The sequence below is a fragment of the Canis aureus genome, chromosome 22, assembly GCF_053574225.1.
Source record: "Canis aureus isolate CA01 chromosome 22, VMU_Caureus_v.1.0, whole genome shotgun sequence".
In the NCBI taxonomy this organism is placed as follows: domain Eukaryota; kingdom Metazoa; phylum Chordata; class Mammalia; order Carnivora; family Canidae; genus Canis; species Canis aureus.
Genome location: NC_135632.1, coordinates 11,825,974 through 11,846,871, shown reverse-complemented (window position 1 = coordinate 11,846,871; position 20,898 = coordinate 11,825,974). Strand labels below are relative to the sequence as shown.

Genomic DNA, 20,898 nt, shown 5'->3' with positions numbered 1-20,898 from the left:
CAGTATCTGATCTGAGAGGTTTCAAAAACTTGGGACATGTTTATGGAGCAGTGAGGAATTTCCTGTATGGCCAAGTCTTCAATTCACAAGAGAGACTTACAGTTTGAAGTTTGGGGGATAAAACAAATTATATGCAAATTAAACAAATCACCCAAGGAGAAGGTGCTGAAGGCAAAGATCTAGATCCACAGAATCCAGAGAAACTCCAGTATTTAAGTGATGAGTTTTAGAGAAGCTACAAAAAAGCTGTGAAACAAGACCAAATAACTTAATTTGCTTTCCTTTCAAATTTATTAAATTGCATTCTTAAATTTACACATTTGTTGAAAAATGTATTTGATATGGATGTTATTAGGATAGCAAAGCTTATTTTATTCCCTGGTTTTATAGGTCATATGTTTAAGTTATAGGATTTAAGGATAAATAGACGTTTTTTAGAGACTAGCTCTTTTCCATTTCAGAAATGATAAAACTAAAGCTTAAAGTTACATAATGTCAAAGACACACACTTCCTAAGTTAACCAGGACCATCAGTGTCTAGACTATTACTTGGCTATTTTTAGGTAAGTCCTCTTTCTCCTATGAGATTTTTTTGTGAATCTAAAATAGTCTAAGTCTGGGGGAGGAGAAAGGATAAATAAAGAGTTCTCAGGGATATTCATTCACTGACATAAATTTTTTGACAAACTGCCTAATTTTTATATAACTTGCCTCAGGTATTGAAGTGATCAGTCCGCATTTCCCAAAAATACATCTGCTACTAAAACCCATTAGATCCACAAGTTCAGTATCTTTCTTTATTCCTTTCTCAACAGAGACAAGTCTTTAAGGATGAGAGCTTTGCAGTAAGTCTGTTTATGTTGTCACAAGCTAGTTTATCACTTACTTGGTGCACAACCTTGGGAAAGTTCCTCAGCATTCTTCTTCTCTGTTTCCTCATCAGTAGTAAGAAGGATAATCATGGAATCTCACAATTAGAATTAAATGTATTACATGGAAAACATTTTAAAGTACTGCACACAGAGAGTACCCAGCAAGCTGTTATGTTTAATAATATTACTATTAATCTTCCTTCTGTCACTCATAGAAAGCTGTGAAGTGTGAAAATAAGTGAAAGTGCAATATAGTGTGGAATGACTTTTGAACAGATACCTAAAAATCGTAATTTGAAAGATTATTTTCTCATGGCTTTCATGAACAACTGAATGCATGTGATTTATGTTTGTACTTACATATAAGCTCTACCAAGGAGTAGAAGTTAGCTGTTTCATACAGTGATTAATCATTATTATTAAAAGAGCAATTGCCAAATTTTGTGTGTCCTACTTTATCAATTAGGTAGATATTATTGTTTCCATTTTATAGATGAGAAACCTGAGATTTACAATGGCTAAATAGATGGCCCTTGGTCCCTCAGTAAGTAGTGCAATTGAGAATAGATAGTTAGATTTTATTTTTATTTAAATATCAAGAAATCCTCTAAATATGCCTGTGTGACTACCTATAAGCCTATCATATACATAAGAGGTCAAAATAAAGTGGGTTTCAATATATAATGCAATTTATTTTTACTTTTTAAAGTAAGTAATTTTTGTTCACCATTTATAACAAGCAAATCGTATTTATAATTATGGACCTACTCATTTTATGGTCCCAAATTATGTGTTCGTTTTCCCTCAAGTAATTTTTTTAAAAGATTTTTAATGACAGTACATAAATCACTGAGAACACAAGTCATTCTAGCTGGACATCTGCTATTTAAATTAAAGGCCAATAAAATAGTTGAATACAGTTTTCTACTGAAAAACAGACAGATGGTCAGTTAATCAGAGTGCTTCATAAATTGAATATAAGATAGTATGATTAATTATCAAATATGTATTCATATATTAATCAGAACCTAACTTGAGTATAATAAGAAAGTAAAGTTTCTGTTCTTATTAAAAAATATTTGCTATTATTTAGAGGCAATTTTCTTTGTATTTGAGTTAAGAGCTATTTTTTTTTTTTTTCTTGCTTCTGTAGTCTTTTACTATGTGGCCTGTTTTCCTCTGCATTTGACTGTACTTTTTCTGGTACTTAGGAAGGCTTTTTTTTTTTTTTTTTTTTTTTAACATGCCCTGAGGCACTTGGGTGGTTTAATCGGTTAAGCATCAGACTTTTGATCAGCTCAGGTCATGATCTCAGGGTCCTGGGATGGAGCCCCTCATTGGGCTCCCTGCTCTGCAGGGAGTCTGCTTCTCCCTCTGCCCCACCTTTTGCTCATGCTCAAGCTCTCTTGCTCTCTCACTGTCACTCAAATAAATAAAATCTTAAAACAATAAAATATGCCTATATATTTATTATTGTATAAATCCTGGGTTTTCTTAAAGTACTGTTCATTAGATACATACTATGAACAATGATTTGAAGAACTTAAGTAATCTTCCTTCCCTATCTCTTCTTCTCAGTATCCAGTTTTAAAAATCAATACTACAAATCTTCCTCAAGTTATGAGGTCACATCAATAAGCCTATGCTAAATTGAAAATAATCATGTCAAAAATTCATTGAATACACCTCACCTATTGAACATCAGAGCTTAGCCCACCCTACCTTAAACATGCACAGAACCCTCACATTGACATATAGTTGGGCAGAATTATCTCACACAAAGCCTGTTTCACAATAAAGTGCTGGATATCTCCTATAATTTGCTGAGTACTGTACTGAAAATGAAAGACAGAATGGTTATATGGGTCGCAATGACTTTAAGCGTATCTCTTGTTCACCCTCAAGATCTCGTGGCCACCTGGGAGCTGAGATCAGGAGACAGGATTGTACCACATATCACTAGCCTAAGAAAAGATCCAAATTCAAAATTCAAGTTTTATTGAATCCCTATCATTTTAACACCATTGTAAAGTCAAAAAGTCATAAGTTGAACCATTGTACGTCTGACTGTATTATTTTTTACAATGTACCTTAGTAGAATCTTTTAAATTTAAATTTATTTAATACAGTTGGTGTGCTTATTCTACTTTCCACCTTCTCCCCTCTTCCATCCATTTACATTATCTTTTGACACTGTTATCCTTACATTTGGATTCTAAAACAAATGTCCTAAAAATACGAACTTCACTGTAACTACTGCAGTATACTTGCTGATGTAAAAGCTCGGTCTCAGACTTTTCTTCCTTGAGTGTCTACTAGGTGTGGCTCCCTTGTTTTGCATTGAATGTTGCTAGGGAGAAATCTATTAGCACCTTCGTTGTGTCCTTTACTAAGAGGGACTTCATTACAAAAACAAAACAAAACAAAACACCTTTATTGCTCAAAAGATACAAGTTTTTGTTTCTGTTTAAATTTTAATAAATTCACTCATTATTTTTTCTTATTTTTAACTATTACAGTTTAATTTCCTCTGGCACATGTCTGCTACTTAAATATGTAGTTTAAATGTTCTTTTTTATTTTTCCAGAAAGTTTCCTTAAAATGGGTTTAAGTCCATTGTCTTAGTTTTCTTCTTTGAGGACTCCAAATAACTATTTGATGAGTTTTCTTCGCAATCTATACCTTTCACTTTCTCCTTCATACCTTTTGTTTATTTTTGTTTCCGTTTAGTTTGAGTGATAGTTTTCATATGCCTCTTTTTCATGCATTGTATTATGCTAACCACACTGTTCATTCTCCATTGTACTACAACTAAGGTAGTCTTTACTTTTCCTGAAGGCCTCTTTTATATTTTCTTCCTGAATTCTGTTAGCTCTTGTTTTCCCCCCTACTCTATTGTCTAGCCAACACCTTTTGTTGTCTGGCTACCTATTCCTGATTCCCATTTTCATATTTTAATGTGGTTTTTTGTGGGGTTTTTGCTTCTTTTTATGTAGGTGTCCATCTGTTTACTTCTGATTACTGCTCATTTTTTAAGAAGGAACCAACTAAAATTTCAAGCTATGTGCTTCAGAGTATGATGGAAAGCAAACTGAGGCATTGTATAATCATACTAAAGTTGATTACCTCCAGAAATCTTGCACCACTTTGGTTATTTCCTTTGCTTGGCAAGCACTTGTCCTTTCAGCTTTTGGCTTCAAAACCTAAAGCTCACCACATTCTGTCTTCTTTGGATGATACTGCAACATTTTCTAGGTGTGAGGAAGTAAAGTCTAGATAATAGAAAGTTTTTTTCTTCAGAACCACCTCCTCCACCATTTGAAGTTACATACTTGGCCTCCTAGAAACACCTATGACTTGTCTTTTTCTCTTCTTACTATGGATTTTCACTACAGCAACTGCTATAATTAAATGATTATTGAATATACCTGTGAGGAACATGACACTCCTACAAATTCAAATGTACTCACTTTATACTTATGAACTAAAGAAATGCTCAGAAAGATTTGTGAGTAGGTCTTTTGACTACATCTTGCTAACAAGCTGAGGGTAATATTTTATTCAGCTAGTAATTGGTAGAATTGAAATGTGAAGTCAAGGAGGCTGGTTGTGACACCTTTGCTTTAACTTGTCTACACTGGTCTACCCTTCATCTCCCTTATCTCAGTTGAGGCTTCAGGTTATATATTTTAAGTGACATAAAGTCTATAAAATAAGGGTAGAATAATAAAAATTACTCAGAACTAACTACACACTTACCCAGGTGTTAACAGGAGAAAAAACATAAGTTGAAGTAATAAACCCCTTGTAGTAGCTACCAGATTGAGAGATATAGAAAGAAAGCCCTGGGGTGGGGGTGGGGAATTCTGTTCCCAAATGTGGAATAATAGCAATGGAGACATTACTTACACATATCTCTGCAAGTATTAATAAAAAATGGACAGGCTCTGAAAACCAGAGTGAATTAGAGTGATCATTTGAGTATGTGAGGCTTGTTGGTATCAAAGTGTATCATACAGAATTAGTCAAATAATCCAAAACCCTAGAGTACCCCCAAACATAAAAGAGCAAAAGAACATAAGAAGGGAATTCTGTTAGGGGTGCTCAGTTGGTTAAGCTTCGGACTCTTGATTTCAGCTCTGGTCATGATCTTGGGGTCATGGGATCAAGCCCTATGGTGGGGCTCTGTGCTCAGTATGGAGTCTGCATGCCCCTCTCCCTCCCACTACTTGCTTGCTTTCTCTCTAATAAATACATTTTAAAATTTTTTTCAAGAAAGGAATCCTGTTAGACAGTTGAAACTAACCCAGAATGCAATCTGAGATAGCTCTTCAAACATACCCATATCCAAACACCCCTCCTTCAGGATAGAGAAAAACAAACAGAACAAAAAATATGTCATCCAAAAATAAAAGAATTGTATTATAATTGATAGTTTCATTCACATAATATGGAAAATGGACTAAGGGTCATTGAGTTAGTCATATTAGATGCAAGTCAATTAATCACATGACATCTACACAAAGATATTATATAAGTCAAATGAAAAAAATAGCAAAAAAAAAAAAAAAAAAAGAATTGAAGACCCATTTTGAAATGGAAGGTTTTTCACTGAAGTCTACAAATGTTTCAAGCTATAGGAAAATTTAGACCTTTACATAAATTCAATATAATAGAGCCAAAATTTATATAACCAAACAAAACAATGAGATGAAATGGGAGACTTAAAATAGAGTGAAACAGACTGAAGACAAATATATCATAGCTATAAACAACACAGGACAGAACAGATATAGCTGTTACCAAATTTTTTAACATGGACAAGAGCTACAAATTATTTAAGTGACTACAGATGGGAAAAAATGGATTAAGGAAGTACTGAGATGATAATGGCTCCTGAGAATAGAACTTATTTCAGGACTGATGCACTTAAATAAAATACTTAACAGATATTAGAGAAAGTATATTCAAATTAGCCTTGGAAAAATAGGTTCCAGAAATGAACTAATTACTGATAAATATTTAAATTTTATTCCAGGTAATATTCATATTTAGTTATTTGTTTATCAGTGCATTCACTAACTAAGTAATTATGGTGTTCCTTCTTGGCACTGGAATAAAATGCAGAAGACACATGGATTCTGGTCAAATGGAATTCACATTCCAGTATGAATGTACTGGATATACACTGATGAAAACCAAGCAGTCAAAAAAATAAAATAACTACAATAACTATATGTTTTGGTAAATGTAACTGAGAATATATAAACTGCCAGGGTAATGAACAGAATGATTACAGAGAGCTTTAGAAAAAGATTACTTTTGGAGGTAAGACCATTAAAAAATAAGAATGATCCAACAATGGGAGGATAAATGTTTCTAGGAAAGAAACAAAAGATGTAAAGGCTTGTAAGCAAAGAAAAGAGTTGGCTCTTCAAATTCTTTTAGCTTTCCACCCTGTAATAAACCACCATTACTTAATTTATTTATCTCTCTATATATATACAGCAAGATTGAGCTTTCCCTTTATAGACAGTTCTTTTTATGTTACCTTAACCTATAAGAAAAAATAGTTGCATAGTGCTACCAACCTGTTCTCCAAAGTGCTTGAGCCCATTTATTTAAGATCCCATTAACAACATCCTATAATTTTCTTTTCCTCATAATCAGATGTGTGTCTCAAGAATTTCATAGTTTGCGTTTTCTCTGTTAATTCCAGCAAGATTATTCTCTTTGAGTTCAGACAGAAATGATAAAACCATGTTTTTAAACAAACCAATATGGCAATCTGCAGGTACATACCCAAAACCTTGAGAAAAAAAGACCTACTTCTTTTATAGCCACTCTAAATGCCAAAAGTATTTGAGGTAACAACTCCCATGTCAAGGAGTTAGTTCTGATTCTCCAGAATTGTGTGGTTCTTTGTTAATTGAACAACATGAACACCATTTTGAACTTTTTGGCTTTCATCATCTGGTAAGACAAAAGGATTCCAGTAAGTTCTTGCCCAAAGTTGACCAATTGTGGAGACTTTTTCAATGATTGCATTAGAATCCATCTCTTTCTAGCTTCCTCAGGAGCTGCTTCAGAAGCTGCTGGAACTGAGGCAAGAGAAGACGGCTGATTTGCTGGGTTTCCAAAGTGGAGGCCAACATTCATATAGAAGACTTTCATATTCAAAACCGATAATCAGAAGACCTACTAGATCTTGAGTCATCTCATGGGAAGGGGGAAGGTGACACACCTTCACAGTGGTCTGCCAGATACTGAGGGGAATAGCGAGCAAACATCAAATAATTCTGGAGGCTGAAAAGTCCAGGGCAAGGAGATATGTCTGGTGAAGACCAGCTTCCTGGTTAATAGATAGCCATCTTTTTGCTATGTCCTCACACTCTTAAAGAGCAAGAAGTTGGGACGCCTGGGTGGCTCAGCAGTTGAGCATCTGTCTTTGGCTCGGTCATGGGATCCAGTCCCGGATCGGTCTCCCTGCATGGCGCCTGCTCCTCCCTCTGCCTGTGTCTCTGCCTGCCTCTCTCTCTCTCTCTCTCTCTCTGTCGTGAATAAATACACAGAATCTTAAAAAAAAAAAAAAAAAGGAAAAAAGAAAATCATTAAAAAAAAGCAAGAAGTTGATTTTTAAAAAGATACACAGATCAGGTGAAATAAGGGAAAGCTTGATGGAAAAAGACTAAAATCATTAAACCGCTAACCCTTTAGGTCTCTTTATAAGTAGGACATTTTTCTACTTGCAGTTGAAAATCACCAAATATTTTAAGTAGCAAATGATATGATTCCTTCAGTTTTTTAAGGTGATCACTTTTTTTTTTTTTTTGTATCACATGTTCACTGAATTAGAAGGGTCTAGAGTAAGGCAAATGGTGAGGTAATATCTGCATAGCTTATGTGGCAATGACATTTCACTTCGATGACATTAGAATTCACTAAGGAAATTTAATACTTTTGTTATGCTTCAGACATAAAATAGCCAAGTATGCTAAAGGATTTGAAGTAAGTAATGATGACAAAAGAGGACCTAAATATGACATTTAGGTTTTTGGCCTGAGCATCTGGTACTGGCACTGAGGAAACCCCACTCTACTTAGGTAAGAAGAATTGGGAGTAGAGAGCAGTTTTGAGGTGGGGAAATGCAAGAGTTTATTTTGGAACATGTAAGGAGATATTTAAAATAGGCAGTTCACTATAAATAATCAAGAAATAGCACACAGGCAGCTGAATATAGTGGTCTCTGGATAAGAATTTAGGGATAAAGATATGATTGTGTGAACCACTGGCATAAAAATGATGCTAACATTCAAGGTTTAGTTTAAAAATAACAAGGGAAAGAATGTCAGGAGAAAAGAGAAAGAGGGCTTGATTTAAAAAGAGGAAATAGCAGGAGTGAAGGATAAGCAGTGACCAATTAGGTAACAGGAAAACCTCGAGGAAGTATCATTCAAAAGCCAAGAAAACAGAATACCTTCAACCACAGAAAATGGTCACATGGTTAAATGCTAAGGAGCTTACTCAGGTCCAGACAAAGGAGTGTTCACCTATTTAACCCATCCCCCACCCACCTCCCCTCCAGCAATCTCTATAGTTCTCTATAGTTAAGAGTCTGGTTTGCCTCTCTTTCTCTTCATCCCCCCCTCCCATGTTCCTCTGTTTTGTTTCTTAAATCCCATATATGAGTGAAATAATATGGTATTTGTCTTTCTCTGACTTCTTTCCCTTTGCCTAATATACTCTAGCTCCAACCACATTGTTGCAATGGTAAGATTTCATTCTTTTGGTGGCTGAGTAATATTCCATTGTATAGATACACCACATCTTCTCTACACATTCATCATTTAATGAACATTTGGGCTCCTTCCATAATTTGGCTATAGTCGATAAAGCTGTTATAAACATCAGAGTGCATATATAACTTTGAATTAGTATTTTTGTATTCTTTGGGTAAATACCTGGTAGTGCAATTGCTGGATGGTAGGGTAGTTCTATTTTTAAGTTTTTGGGGAACCTCCACACTGCACAGTGGCTGTACCACTTTGCATTCCCACCAACAATGTAAGAGGGTTCCCTTTTCTCCACATCCTCACCAACACCTGTTTCCTGTGTTGTTAGTTTTAGCCATTCTGACAGGTGTGAGGTGATATCTCATTGTAGTTTCAATTTGTATTTCCCTGATGATCAGTAACATTGAGCATCTTTTCATGTATCTATTAGCTGTCTATTTGTCTTCTTTGCAAAAACGTCTATTCGCCTTCTGCCCATTTTTAACTGGAATATTTGGTTTTCACATGTTCACTTTTATAAGTTCTTTATAGATTTTGGAACTAATCCTCTATCAGATATATTATTTGCAAATGTCTTCTCTCATTCCAAAGGTTGCCTTTCAGTTTTATTGATCGTTTTCTTTGCTGTGCAGAAGCTTTCTATCTTGATGAGGTCCCAATAGCTTTTGTTTGCTTTTGTTTTTCATGCCTCAGGAGACCCAGCTCATAAGAAGTTGCTACAGCTAATGTCAAGGAGGTTACTGCCTGTGTTCTCCTCTAGGATTTTGATGGTTTCCTGCCTCACATTTAGAATTTTTGAGTCAAAATACCTATTTTAGATAAGAAGAAAGTCAAGGAATCAGTAATCTAATATTTGAATTCAAAAATCTAGGGAAAAAAAAACAGAAGATCTCACACAAGATATAGAAGAAAGTAAATAATATTAATGGGATAGAACAAATATACAATAGAGTACAGCAAATCCAAAAATTATTTATAAAAGCAATAAAAAAGTCATTAAACCCTCAGCAATATTGTTCCAAGACTATAAGGACACAAAAATCAAGCTACCAATATCAGGAAATAAAAAAGGAGACATAACTGTAGATCCTCAGTACAATTCAAAGATTATAAAAATTAGGATTATACAATAATACATTTGACTGTTAATATGAACCAATTTCTTTATAAGATTTATCATCTTGTCACAAAAAGATCTAGAGTATATAAATAGCTAGTTGTCTGTCAAAATAACTGAATCTGGGGTGCCTGGGTAGCTCAGTTGGTTAAGTGTCTGCCTTCTACACAGGTCATGATCTCAGGGTCCTGGGATCGAGTCCCACACCTGGCTCCCTGTTCAGCAGGGAGTCTGCTTCTTCCCTTCCCTCTACCCTCCCCCCTGATCATGCTCTCTCTCATCCTTTCTCTCTCTCAAATAAATAAAATCTTCTTTAAAAAATTAAAAATATAAAATAATGGAATCTGTTGTTATAAAATTCCATCAATAAAAAATGGAAGTCCAGATGGACTCATAGATGATTTTTTTCCTATCTTTAAGAAAGGTATAAAATCACTCTAATACAAATTCTTCTAGAGAATAAAATAATAGAAAATTATATTCATTTTATAAGACCAGCACAAATTTAGTACCAGAACTTGATGAGGATATAAGAAAGAAATGTGACACTAATCTCTCTCACAAACACAGGTACTAAAAATCCTAAACAAAATAATAGCAAACTGAATTTAGCAATATATAAAAAGAAACAAGCATAGTTTATCCTAAGAATGCAAGAGTGATTTAATTTGCTCCATTAACAAATAGATATGAAGAATCATATCAACATGTTAATAGTTGCAGAAAAATATTTTATAGCTGCCATATTATTCCATCATAAAACTGTTAGCAAATTGGGTTGGATGGCAATGTCTTTGCTCTGATAGAGTATCTACAAATTGCTGAGTTTCCACCCTGAGAACATGAGTGACTCGACAGTACTCACTATCACATAATAATATACCACATTGTAATGGAAGTTCTAATCAATGCATTAAGGGAAGAAAAGAAAAGGTTAGGGCAGCCCGGTGGCACAGTGGTTTAGCCGCCTGCAGCCTGGGGTGTGATCCTGGAGACCCAGAATCGAGTCCCATGTCGGGCTTCCAGTATGGAGCCTGCTTCTCCTCTGCCTGTGTCTCTGCCTCTCTCTCTGTGTGTCTCTATGAATAAATAAACAAAATCTTAAAAAAAAAAAAAAAGAAAAGGTTAAAATTTGGGGGGGAAATATGAAAAAGATGGAATAACATTAGCACTATTCACACATGATATATGATTATAGGCATGCATATATATATATATATATATATGACACTAATGTCCTATATATATATAGGAATGTGTATATATATATATATATATATATGCATACCAAAAAGATAAGGATATCTATAACAGCTTTTTTAAAGCCTAAAAAAAAATTATTTTAAAGCCTAAAATACTGAGTATCTGTATCCAAATAATGGAATAGTATACAACAATAACAGTCTTTTAAAACTATAATTATTCAAAAAATATGAAAAATATTTACCAAGATAATGTTTAGGAAAAGAAGCCAGACAATAAGCAAAATGTCTCATTTTCACATTTGTGAAAAACAACAGACAGTCAAGTTGGGATAGCAAATGGCCTTGCCTTAGACAGTTTCTGGGAAGACCCAGGGTGGGCTTCTAATGCAGCCTGTGATCTTCACTATCTTGTACCATGTAATAAATAGGAAGATGCTCATTTCATGAAAATTCATCGGGCTGTGCACTTTTGCTCCCCTAGCTCTTCTACAAGTAGGTTGTAATTTAATACAAAATTACTTAAATTAATATTTTATAATGAACTATTCCCACTGATTTTGAAGCAATAAAAATTGCTTCTCTTATCCATATATTATTGTTTTATGGAAGTAGCAGTCATGCCCTTAGAGAATCAATAACAAAAAAAATTAGAAGGGAGAAAACAAAGATCGTTATTTGTAATTGATGTGATTTTATGCTTAGAAAACAGAAAATTCATTGGAAAAACTTTTGAGAGTAATAAAAGCCATACAGTACTCATGCTGAGGATAAAACTAATACATAATAGTATAAAACAATTTTCTGCATGAAAGTTATAAAGTACAAAAGTATAATGAAAGACGAGACCCCGTTAAAAACAGCAGCTAACGTCTACAATACTTCGGAATAAATTTAATAATAACTGTGCAGAATATTTTTATGAAAATATAAGATTCCAGATGCTTACCCATCCTATTATGGATCATCCGGGGAATTTGTGTTGCCCAGAGATAGCACTGAGACAATTTTTCCTTATAAGGATTACTCACAGTAAATATGGAAATTTGGATTGACTCCTCGTCCTTCAGGATGTTTCTCAGCCTCCTCCTGACATTAAAAACTTGAGTGTTCACAGATTACAAATTAATTCTTAAGTCATACTTAGTGAAACATAATTAGGAATGCTAACTTGGTACAAGAAATGGCATTCCAAAGCCAAATATGAATGATTTCTGATATGCTTATTATCACTCTGCTCCTATTCATTAGTGGAGGTAATTAAGAGTTGGCTGCAAATACAAAACATTCATTAAGTCTTTTATTATCCTTCCTCTCTCTCCTTAAGGAGTCTAATGTTCAAGTTCTGGCGCCTTTTTGTATTATTTTGCCTTTATGTTCACGAATTCAACTTTCTGGTAGTTACTTCTCATTCCTCTCAGAAAAAAAGGAAAGTGAACCAGATATAGACCAAGAGGGAAGTAATTAAAGCACCAGGACTCTGGAATACTTGCTCGCTTCAAGAAAATGTTAGTGGAATGTATTTATCTCCATTCTGGAAAGGCATAGCTTGTGAGAAAACATCTAGTGTACTTATTATTGATTTTTAAGTAAATGCATATTCAAACTTACCTTTTATTCATGAATGCTTCTCCCCAAGGAATCTAAATAAGATGGCATTTAAATCATTATGTAAATGTAATACAAGAGTAAAATGTAAGTAATTATGGTCACTTGTAGATGATGAAGGATCTAAATGGTTCAGCTTTTTTGAAAAATTTCCCTTGTGATTAAAACATGGACTCTCTCAATTATTAGGAAAACCTAGAGTTTTGAAATATCATTACAGTAAATATTAAACATTTTAGTCAATTTTAGTCAACTGTCACTATGTTATAAAGTTGATTTCAAGCAATGGCACCAATTTTTTGCTTATTCTATTCTGCTAATACAGTAGGTGAAATAATATGGGTACATTGTTTTGCATATTGTCTGATATTTAACATGCCCCATAATAGTTGATTATGGAGTTATTTACAGTATTAATATTTTTAATAAATATTCATATATTTTATAATTGACTGACTTCAATGCAAGGAATATATATATACATGGGGTTCCCTCTCTCAGGGAGATGTGGGACTACAGTTGGTGCTATGTTATTATATACATGAATGGTACAGTGCATGGCATTTAATAATTAGTTGAATGAATGAATAAAGAAATGGACATTTGAAAGGCTGATAAACATTCAGTGATATGAAAGAGTCAGTGCCTATTTTGAACAATAAAACAAATTCCTACCATGAAATTTTGGGGCCAAAATTCCCAGCTGTCTGCCCCCTAATGATTGATATTTCCCTCTCTGACCAGATTCTAGTTGAATTAAATTCCCTTCTGGTGTTGACTGTTACCACCCCCACCCCCCACCCCCGGAATAGAGGTCATTTATCTTGTATGGAGTAAACACTTAATTACTTAATTACCCAAGTCTGTTTGACTTTTCTGACCTGTCATAAGTTTAGAAACTATTCAGCACTTAAAACAGTATTCTAGATAATTCTGTCTTTACATTAATCCTTGATGAGCAACTTAGAATACTTAAGAAGAAATTAGAACAATGAGGGAGCCTGCACAAATGTCCATATAGTAATCTTAACAGCAATATAGATCAATGTACAGTGGTGCCCATTTTTAGTACTTAGGAAACAGCATTGATTGGATTGAAAAGCTTATCTTTAGTCTATTTTACACTGCACTGGTTTTGACACAGATATCTTGATTTATTATTTGAATAAATAAAGTCAGATATAGCAAAACAAAAACAAAGACAAAAAAAAACCTACATATAATATTGAGTAACGTATTCTAATGTAAGCCAAAACTACCCAAGAGATCAGAGAATAAGGTGAGTTTTAGATAGGAGAAAATATATTTATAGGAAACAAATTCTAGGGATCCCTGGGTGGCGCAGCGGTTTAGCACCTGCCTTTGGCCCAGGGCGCGATCCTGGAGACCCGGGATCGAATCCCACGTCGGGCTCCTGGTGCATGGAGCCTGCTTCTCCCTCTGCCTGTGTCTCTGCCTCTCTCTCTCTCTCTCTCTCTGTGTGTGTGACTATCATAAATAAATAAACATTAAAAAAAAAAGATTTAAAAAAAAGGAAACAAATTCTAATTTAAAAAAATAGATTTAAAAGCATTTTACTGGAATTTGATTTTTATTAAATTTTTAAAGATTTTCAAATTAATATATAACTATGGGACATAATCATCATAGTGTGTTCATTCTTCCATTTCTTGTGTTTTTAAATATGCACATATCATCAGATTAAGTATATATGGTGATCACATGTGTTTGTTTTAAGCATGATTAAAGAGCACAATCGCCAATGGAAGACATGTCAAAGATTAGATATTTGGCTATAAATTTCTATGACTTAAGAGAATGAGTTTACTATTCTAACTTTCTTCAAATTCTTCATCTATATTTTAAATTCTTTATTTTCTTATTGAGATTTTTGACCATGATTCTCATGGGAATGTTAGAAGAAAATATATGACATATAATTTATAATTTCTGATACACTGTTTAAATTTTCAAAATCTATGTTTCCAAATTCACTCTATATATCACTACTAGAATAACAGAATGATCTCTAAGAGAGAAGTCTGGGGAGGTGGACAGATAATGTCAGTTTAAAAATGGATAACTGCTTTTGGAGGAAAGTTAAAGACCTAAGGGTAATATTCATGAGTTCCTAACCAAACCTACCTTTGCAGCTTTTTGTACTAACAACATCAAATCCACCCTATGCTCAGTTGAAATATACTACTAACACTTCTCTCAAAATTAGTGGAGAAATGATGGGGGGACAAAGGATGTGAGAACAAAGTGAAAAAAAGTTTCATACCAAGTAAACGTTAAAATGTAGTAATTCTCTCAAAAGTAACACAATACTGTATATTAATTATAGTTCAAAAACAACATTTTTTAAATGTAGTAGTACTTATTTTGTAAGACAGTAGTAATTTTCAATTCATAATTTTATGGTTTACATGACGTGAAACTTATTACATATGCAATTTTTGTTTTTAACATTAATATATTTTATGTGACAAATTGACAAGTTTCTACATGGTTTCTAGTGGGAATTTTAATGAGATCTAATGGTAAGGATTTGAAATGCATGCAGTATAGTAGGAAGAGTACTAGAATATAGGCAAGAGGTAGAAGACTCAATTTTTCAAATCTTGTCTCTACCATGGACAATTTGAAGAAATCACATAACATTGCTTGGCCACTGTTTTCCCACTATTTTTAAATAAAGAGCTTAAATAAAATTTGAGTTTCCAAATCCAACTCCATGAAACTACCAAGGCTCTGGCTTATGTGGACATAAACATCATCTGGAAGGCTTGTTAAAGGTGTAGATTCCTGGAACTCTTCTCGCTCTCAACATTCTGACTGAATAGTTCGGAAAAGATGCACAGGTCCATGAATTCTAAGTAGGAAACCCTGGGCATGCAGCAGAGGTAGTCCATCCATGATACCAATAAATACCTTTTAGGTTTTGCCTGGATGCCTCAAAAGCAATGTTGAGTGATGAGGTTCCCCAGGGTTCTCAACGTCCCATTTATCTGTCTGATATATTGGGTGCCCCTTAAGTTCTCCCCTGACTAATGAATTGATCATTGAACCTAACGTTTTATATGACTCTCAGGCAAAAATAGAAAAAATTAACTATTTAGTGCAAATCACTACTTCTCTTTCATTGTTTGGATTCCTGATCTGGAATGCTTTGAAAAGAACACTAATTTATTTTGAATATGTTAGTTTGAAATTTAATTATATAAAGGATTTTTATCTGTGCTATCACCCACAAGCAAAACAATTAAGAGTTTAAATAAGAAATGAAGAGCACATTTTATATAATACATTTCTCTGAAAATGGAAAGGTATGTTAATATTATTTCCTTGAAGAAAAAACAAAAAAGACCAAATATTTGTCATTTGATCTAAGCATATATCAATGACAGTATTTACTTTGAACCAAACACATGGAACATAATTTCTTTCACAAATGTATTAGATATGGGGAAGTAGAAATGACAGTTGGGTATGCAGGGAGCAAATACATACCTCAAAGAGAAAAGCTACTGGAAAGGTTAAATTAGGAATCCTATACAGTTAGTAAATTTGATTAAATTGACTACTAAACATTTCATACTATTAGCATTTCCAGAACTATTCATAGAATGCAAATAAATATCTCTATTTGAACATTCTACTGAACAAAAATAAGGGTTTCTATTTTTTTCCAGTCTTACTGAGATATAGTAGACATAGAACATTGTATTAGTTTAAGTTATATAACAATGATTTGATCTAAGCATATGTTGTGAAATTATTTCTACAGTGAGTGCATTTAACACCTATCACTTCACATAATTAGCATTTTGATTTCATAACCTTGAGGCATTTATAAGCTTAGATTTTGGTGTGCTGTATAGACCTTCATTCATGCTAGTAGAGCCACCTCAGTCTAATGGCCTCCTATTAATGAATTTAACAATTCTTACTCTTAAATATTTTAATTAAAGCAGTAGTAATCTCTAAATTTTGACAGTATCATATCTTATATAGTTTCAATTTGAGAATTGTTTTTCTGTTAGTCTTGTTCTAATATTTAAAATTATTTTCTACGAAACTGATGTTTTTGCATAAGGATCATTTATTATGCTGATATTGTGTTTTAAATCTTTTTACAGCCACATAAAATATACCTAAATGAGTCATCAACTACAGTTTTGGACATAAGACATCCATGCTTATGAATAATAATGCCTTCTAAGAATATTTTTCACAGCATTCCTCTTAAATGATTCTTATTCTCATTGTACTAAGGATACAAATTCTGGTTGCTCATGTCTGACTTTTGAGAGAATTTTCTCCTCTTCCATTTTACAGACCAGACATAAAGGGGACATGTTATATGACTTCATATTTTGGAAGAATAAAAACTAAGTGTATTAGTAATCCCATTATCAGAAGCTGATTCAAAAATCAATGTAATATGATTTTGAAATTCTTAGTTTGCCCTAATAGAATATTCAGTTTTCTCATCTTATACAATATTATAAAGTTTGGTCCAATTATTGATTGATTTCTATATGATTCAGAATGATTCTGATGCGCTTTTAAGTGCCTAATGCAACGTAGAGCATTAAATAGTGGGAAGTGTCAGTTTGAAAGGATGTCATGGCCATTACTAGTGTTAGAAAAGGAGTCTAGTCACATTCCTGGTTCTGTAGCCATGAAAATATTAGTAATGTGTTAGATTATCAAAGTATAATCAGAAACAGGGGCATTGGGATTGTGGGAGACATATAAGTACAGCTAATGGAGATAGTAATAATTTTTCCAGTCTTAAATATTTCTAACTAAAATCTTTATACATCTCACTATAAAACAGTCCAGTGTTCATGTTTTTGGAGTACTTTCCTTAGAAAATGAAGGGGAGCAAAATATACCAACCCAAAATATGCTCTGGCATAAGATTATTTTGGGCTGATTATTTTTGAGAGGGTGCAGACTCAGGAGAAAATCTGGAAAAAAAAATTGGAGTTCCTTTTTTGTAGAAGAACTTTACCTTTATAAAGGAAATTTCCATTGATAAGTGTCTCCCTCTCTCTACCAGGAAAGAAAAAAAAAAAAACAAAACAAAACCCAACAACAAATTATATCTTCAACAACAAACTTATTTTTCTTCTCTATAAAAGCAATCATGAAAGATTAGATGGTTGAACTGTTTTAATTTCCATAACATCTGTGACAGTGTGAGTGAACTATAGCCACTTCTCAATATAGCAGCTTCCTCTGCAGCACATATACCAAGAGCTTACTTGGTTCATCAAGTTGTCTGCCAAACTGAAGACAGATCAAACAACTTATGCAATTAGTAAATTAAAAAAAAAAACTATTACTTCTCAGAGAAGAAATATAATAAAATTATTCTGAGTACATTTACATTTTCCTTGACATGGATACCAAGAATATCGGATATTGTCCCTGTGGGAACAAAAATTATTTAATCAGTAGCTCTAAGGAGTAAGAAACATGAAAACACATCACTACTAACTGTTAGCATTTTGTCTCATCAGATATTCTGAGTTTCTTCTTGGGAAAATAAGAATAAGCTATTCTAATGGGTAGTGGCAAGAGCAACTCCAACAGTTTTTTAACTTAGGAGTGTACTAAATAAACCAGAACTTGCAGCAAGATAGCAAATGCTCCATTTCAGTAGCACGATAAATAATGAATAGGTTTTTAAAACATAACCTATCACATCTCGTCATCTAACTCCATAATACAAGAGCAAAGGGACAAATAATGCTAACGACTTATAGGAAATTTAAAACTCCTAAAAGGAAATACAGTGTATAAATGAGCACAGTACTATAAATCTGTATAGCTTACAGCCATGGGGGAAATCACGGGGAGCAGTTGTTAAGAGAGATTTAAAAGAGGACTTGCAAGTCCTCTTGTGAGTAGCTAGAGTAAATCAGCAACTGAAGCAAAGGCATCACAAAAAGTTAACTCAGTGCCTCCTGCCCTCAAGCTTCAGGATAACGCCCGATGCTGCGGTAGAGCCAGGGGAGGATCATAGCCATACTCAAGTTGCTAATGAGAATCACAAGTGAGGTGACAATGAATTCCTGAAAGCTTTGTATTTAATTCAAAACTGAATTTATTGATTTTCTTCCCAGTAAGTTCTTTAAAAATCTTTAATCTAGTCTTTCCGGAGCCCACAAGATATATTACTTTGCATAAAGGTATTTTCCATGGAATTTGCTTTAATCCTTTATTTAAATCCAAAATACAAAGTAAAAATCCAACAGATACAAACATCTAAAATACCATAAAAACAAGTACTCTAAGGGCCAAAGAGATGATAAAAGAAATTCAGTCTCATGAAGTTTTAGCTTTTACCTTAAAGTTTAAGCAAGAGAAAGCAAGGATTTAAAGACAATGAATTATCAGGAGGGTTTTGCAAATGAGTCTCGATTATAAATGCCTAGGAAAAGGATGATGTGTGAGTAAAATTAAATGCAATTTGAACAAAAAGATAAAACATGATTACCTGTGAAAAATGTCTAAGAAAATGGTCATAAAATATAGGAGGCAGAAATATTTAAATTTTACAAACAAGAATATTTGAATTTTACAAACAAGAAACACCCGCATAATATTAAATATTTTGTTTCTTTTTCATTCTAATTACATAAGATATGACTAGAATATACATACCCTTAATATATTATGAATCTTTGCAAATATAATAGTATATTTGTGGAATATAATTTTCTTTATTCAAAAAGTTTCACGATTCTCATTTTTATCTCCAGATGTAATTTATTTTCCTTAGTTCGAGGCAGTCTTTTTCATCCAAACCCCTATTAAATGAAAAAACCGTGAAAGCTGTGCTACTAAGCAATTACTTCAAAATAGAAACACCTATATGTATTGTTTAATAAATCTCACATAGAAAAATACATTAACTTCAAATATGCTAAAATGGGAGTCTTTTCCAAGGTAATGAGTTTACATAAAAGATTAACAATGAATTGCTTGTATTTTCTCCTTTTACTTTTGGAGTGAGAAACATATTCAATTAAGAATAAAAGGTGATCATTAGATAATTTATATGTTTTCTGTTATGTTTTGGCCTTTTTTAATACTTATGTCCTCTTAGTTTTTATAACTGCTAACCATATTCTCTTAGATTTTAAAATTTAGTTAATTGAAATGTTTGTGAAATGGGTTGTACTGAGCTTTCAAAAATATATCATTTTCCTATGAAATGTGCATGTGCATGTATGTGTGTTTAACTGAAGGGGACTGTATATACTCCTATTTCAACCAAGTGCAAATTCTCCAGTACTTTTCCTGATCACAATTTGATTTCTGAATTGTGTCTGGGTCAAAGTGTCAGAACATTTAGTTTTACAAGTCAAAGATAAATTGACCTTCATAGTTACTATATTTACATTTTAACTTACTAATTCCCTAAAAGTTCTAAGCTTTGTGACTTACTGCACTACAACATGTCATGGAAGGTGGATACTGTACATTAAAAAAATTATCAGTGAAACTCCTTTGGCATTAATCTATAATTATCAATCAGGTGTATAGGTCCAATCAGAAATGTTTTCTGTAACAAGAACCTACAAGTGTTTTGTCATATACTCTTTAAAAATGTTTTCTCTTAGGATAATTTTAGAATTATAGCAAAGTTGCAAAGACAGTACAGGGATTTCCCTGTACCCTTCATCCAATTTCTCCAAATGTTAATTACCAAGGTGCATTTATCAAAACTAATAAGCCAAACACTGATATATTACTATTAAATAAATTCTAAAAAATAAATAAATAAATAAATAAATAAATAAATAAATAAATAAATAAATAAATTCTAGACTTGATTTGGATTTTACTGGTTTTTCCACTTATGTCCTTTTTCTGTTCCAAGAGGAATTCCTGAATATCACATTGCATTCCTTATCATGTCTCCTACGGGTCTGTAAAAGTTTCTCTGTCATTTCTTGTTTTTCATGAACTTCATGCTTTTGAGAGGTATTAGTATGTTGCAGAATATCCTCAGTTAGGGTCTGTCTGGTCTTTTCTGTTCCTCAGGATTAGAATACAGTTACAGGTCTTCAAAAAAATATAACAGCATTAAGTGTCCTTTGCATCACATCACCTCAAGGGGTACATGATAGCCACATGATATCACTGATGTTTTTAACCTTCATTGCTTATTTCAGGTAGTATTTTCTCTGGCGTAAAGTTGTGATTTTTCTCTTTCCTTACTCTATTATTTAGAAATAAGTTATTAAGTCTAGTTATAAGTTATTTCAAGGGGTGTGATGATT

At 33.2% G+C, this 20,898-nt stretch overlaps 1 protein-coding gene and 1 long non-coding RNA gene across 42 annotated transcripts in view; one reads left to right on the top strand and one right to left on the bottom strand.

The window, feature by feature from the left end:
* LOC144293761 (uncharacterized) overlaps positions 1-20,898 on the top strand; it is a 394,465-nt gene that overhangs the window by 333,183 nt on the left and 40,384 nt on the right. The window lies entirely within an intron of this gene.
* The window catches only part of LOC144293759 (uncharacterized), a 472,204-nt gene continuing 470,036 nt past the window's right edge, over positions 18,731-20,898 (bottom strand). For all 40 annotated transcript variants that reach the window (XR_013361003.1, XR_013361004.1, XM_077864835.1 and 37 more), the window contains one exon: positions 18,731-19,419. The gene's annotated coding sequence lies outside the window, so the exon portion shown is untranslated. The remainder of the gene's footprint in view (positions 19,420-20,898) is intronic.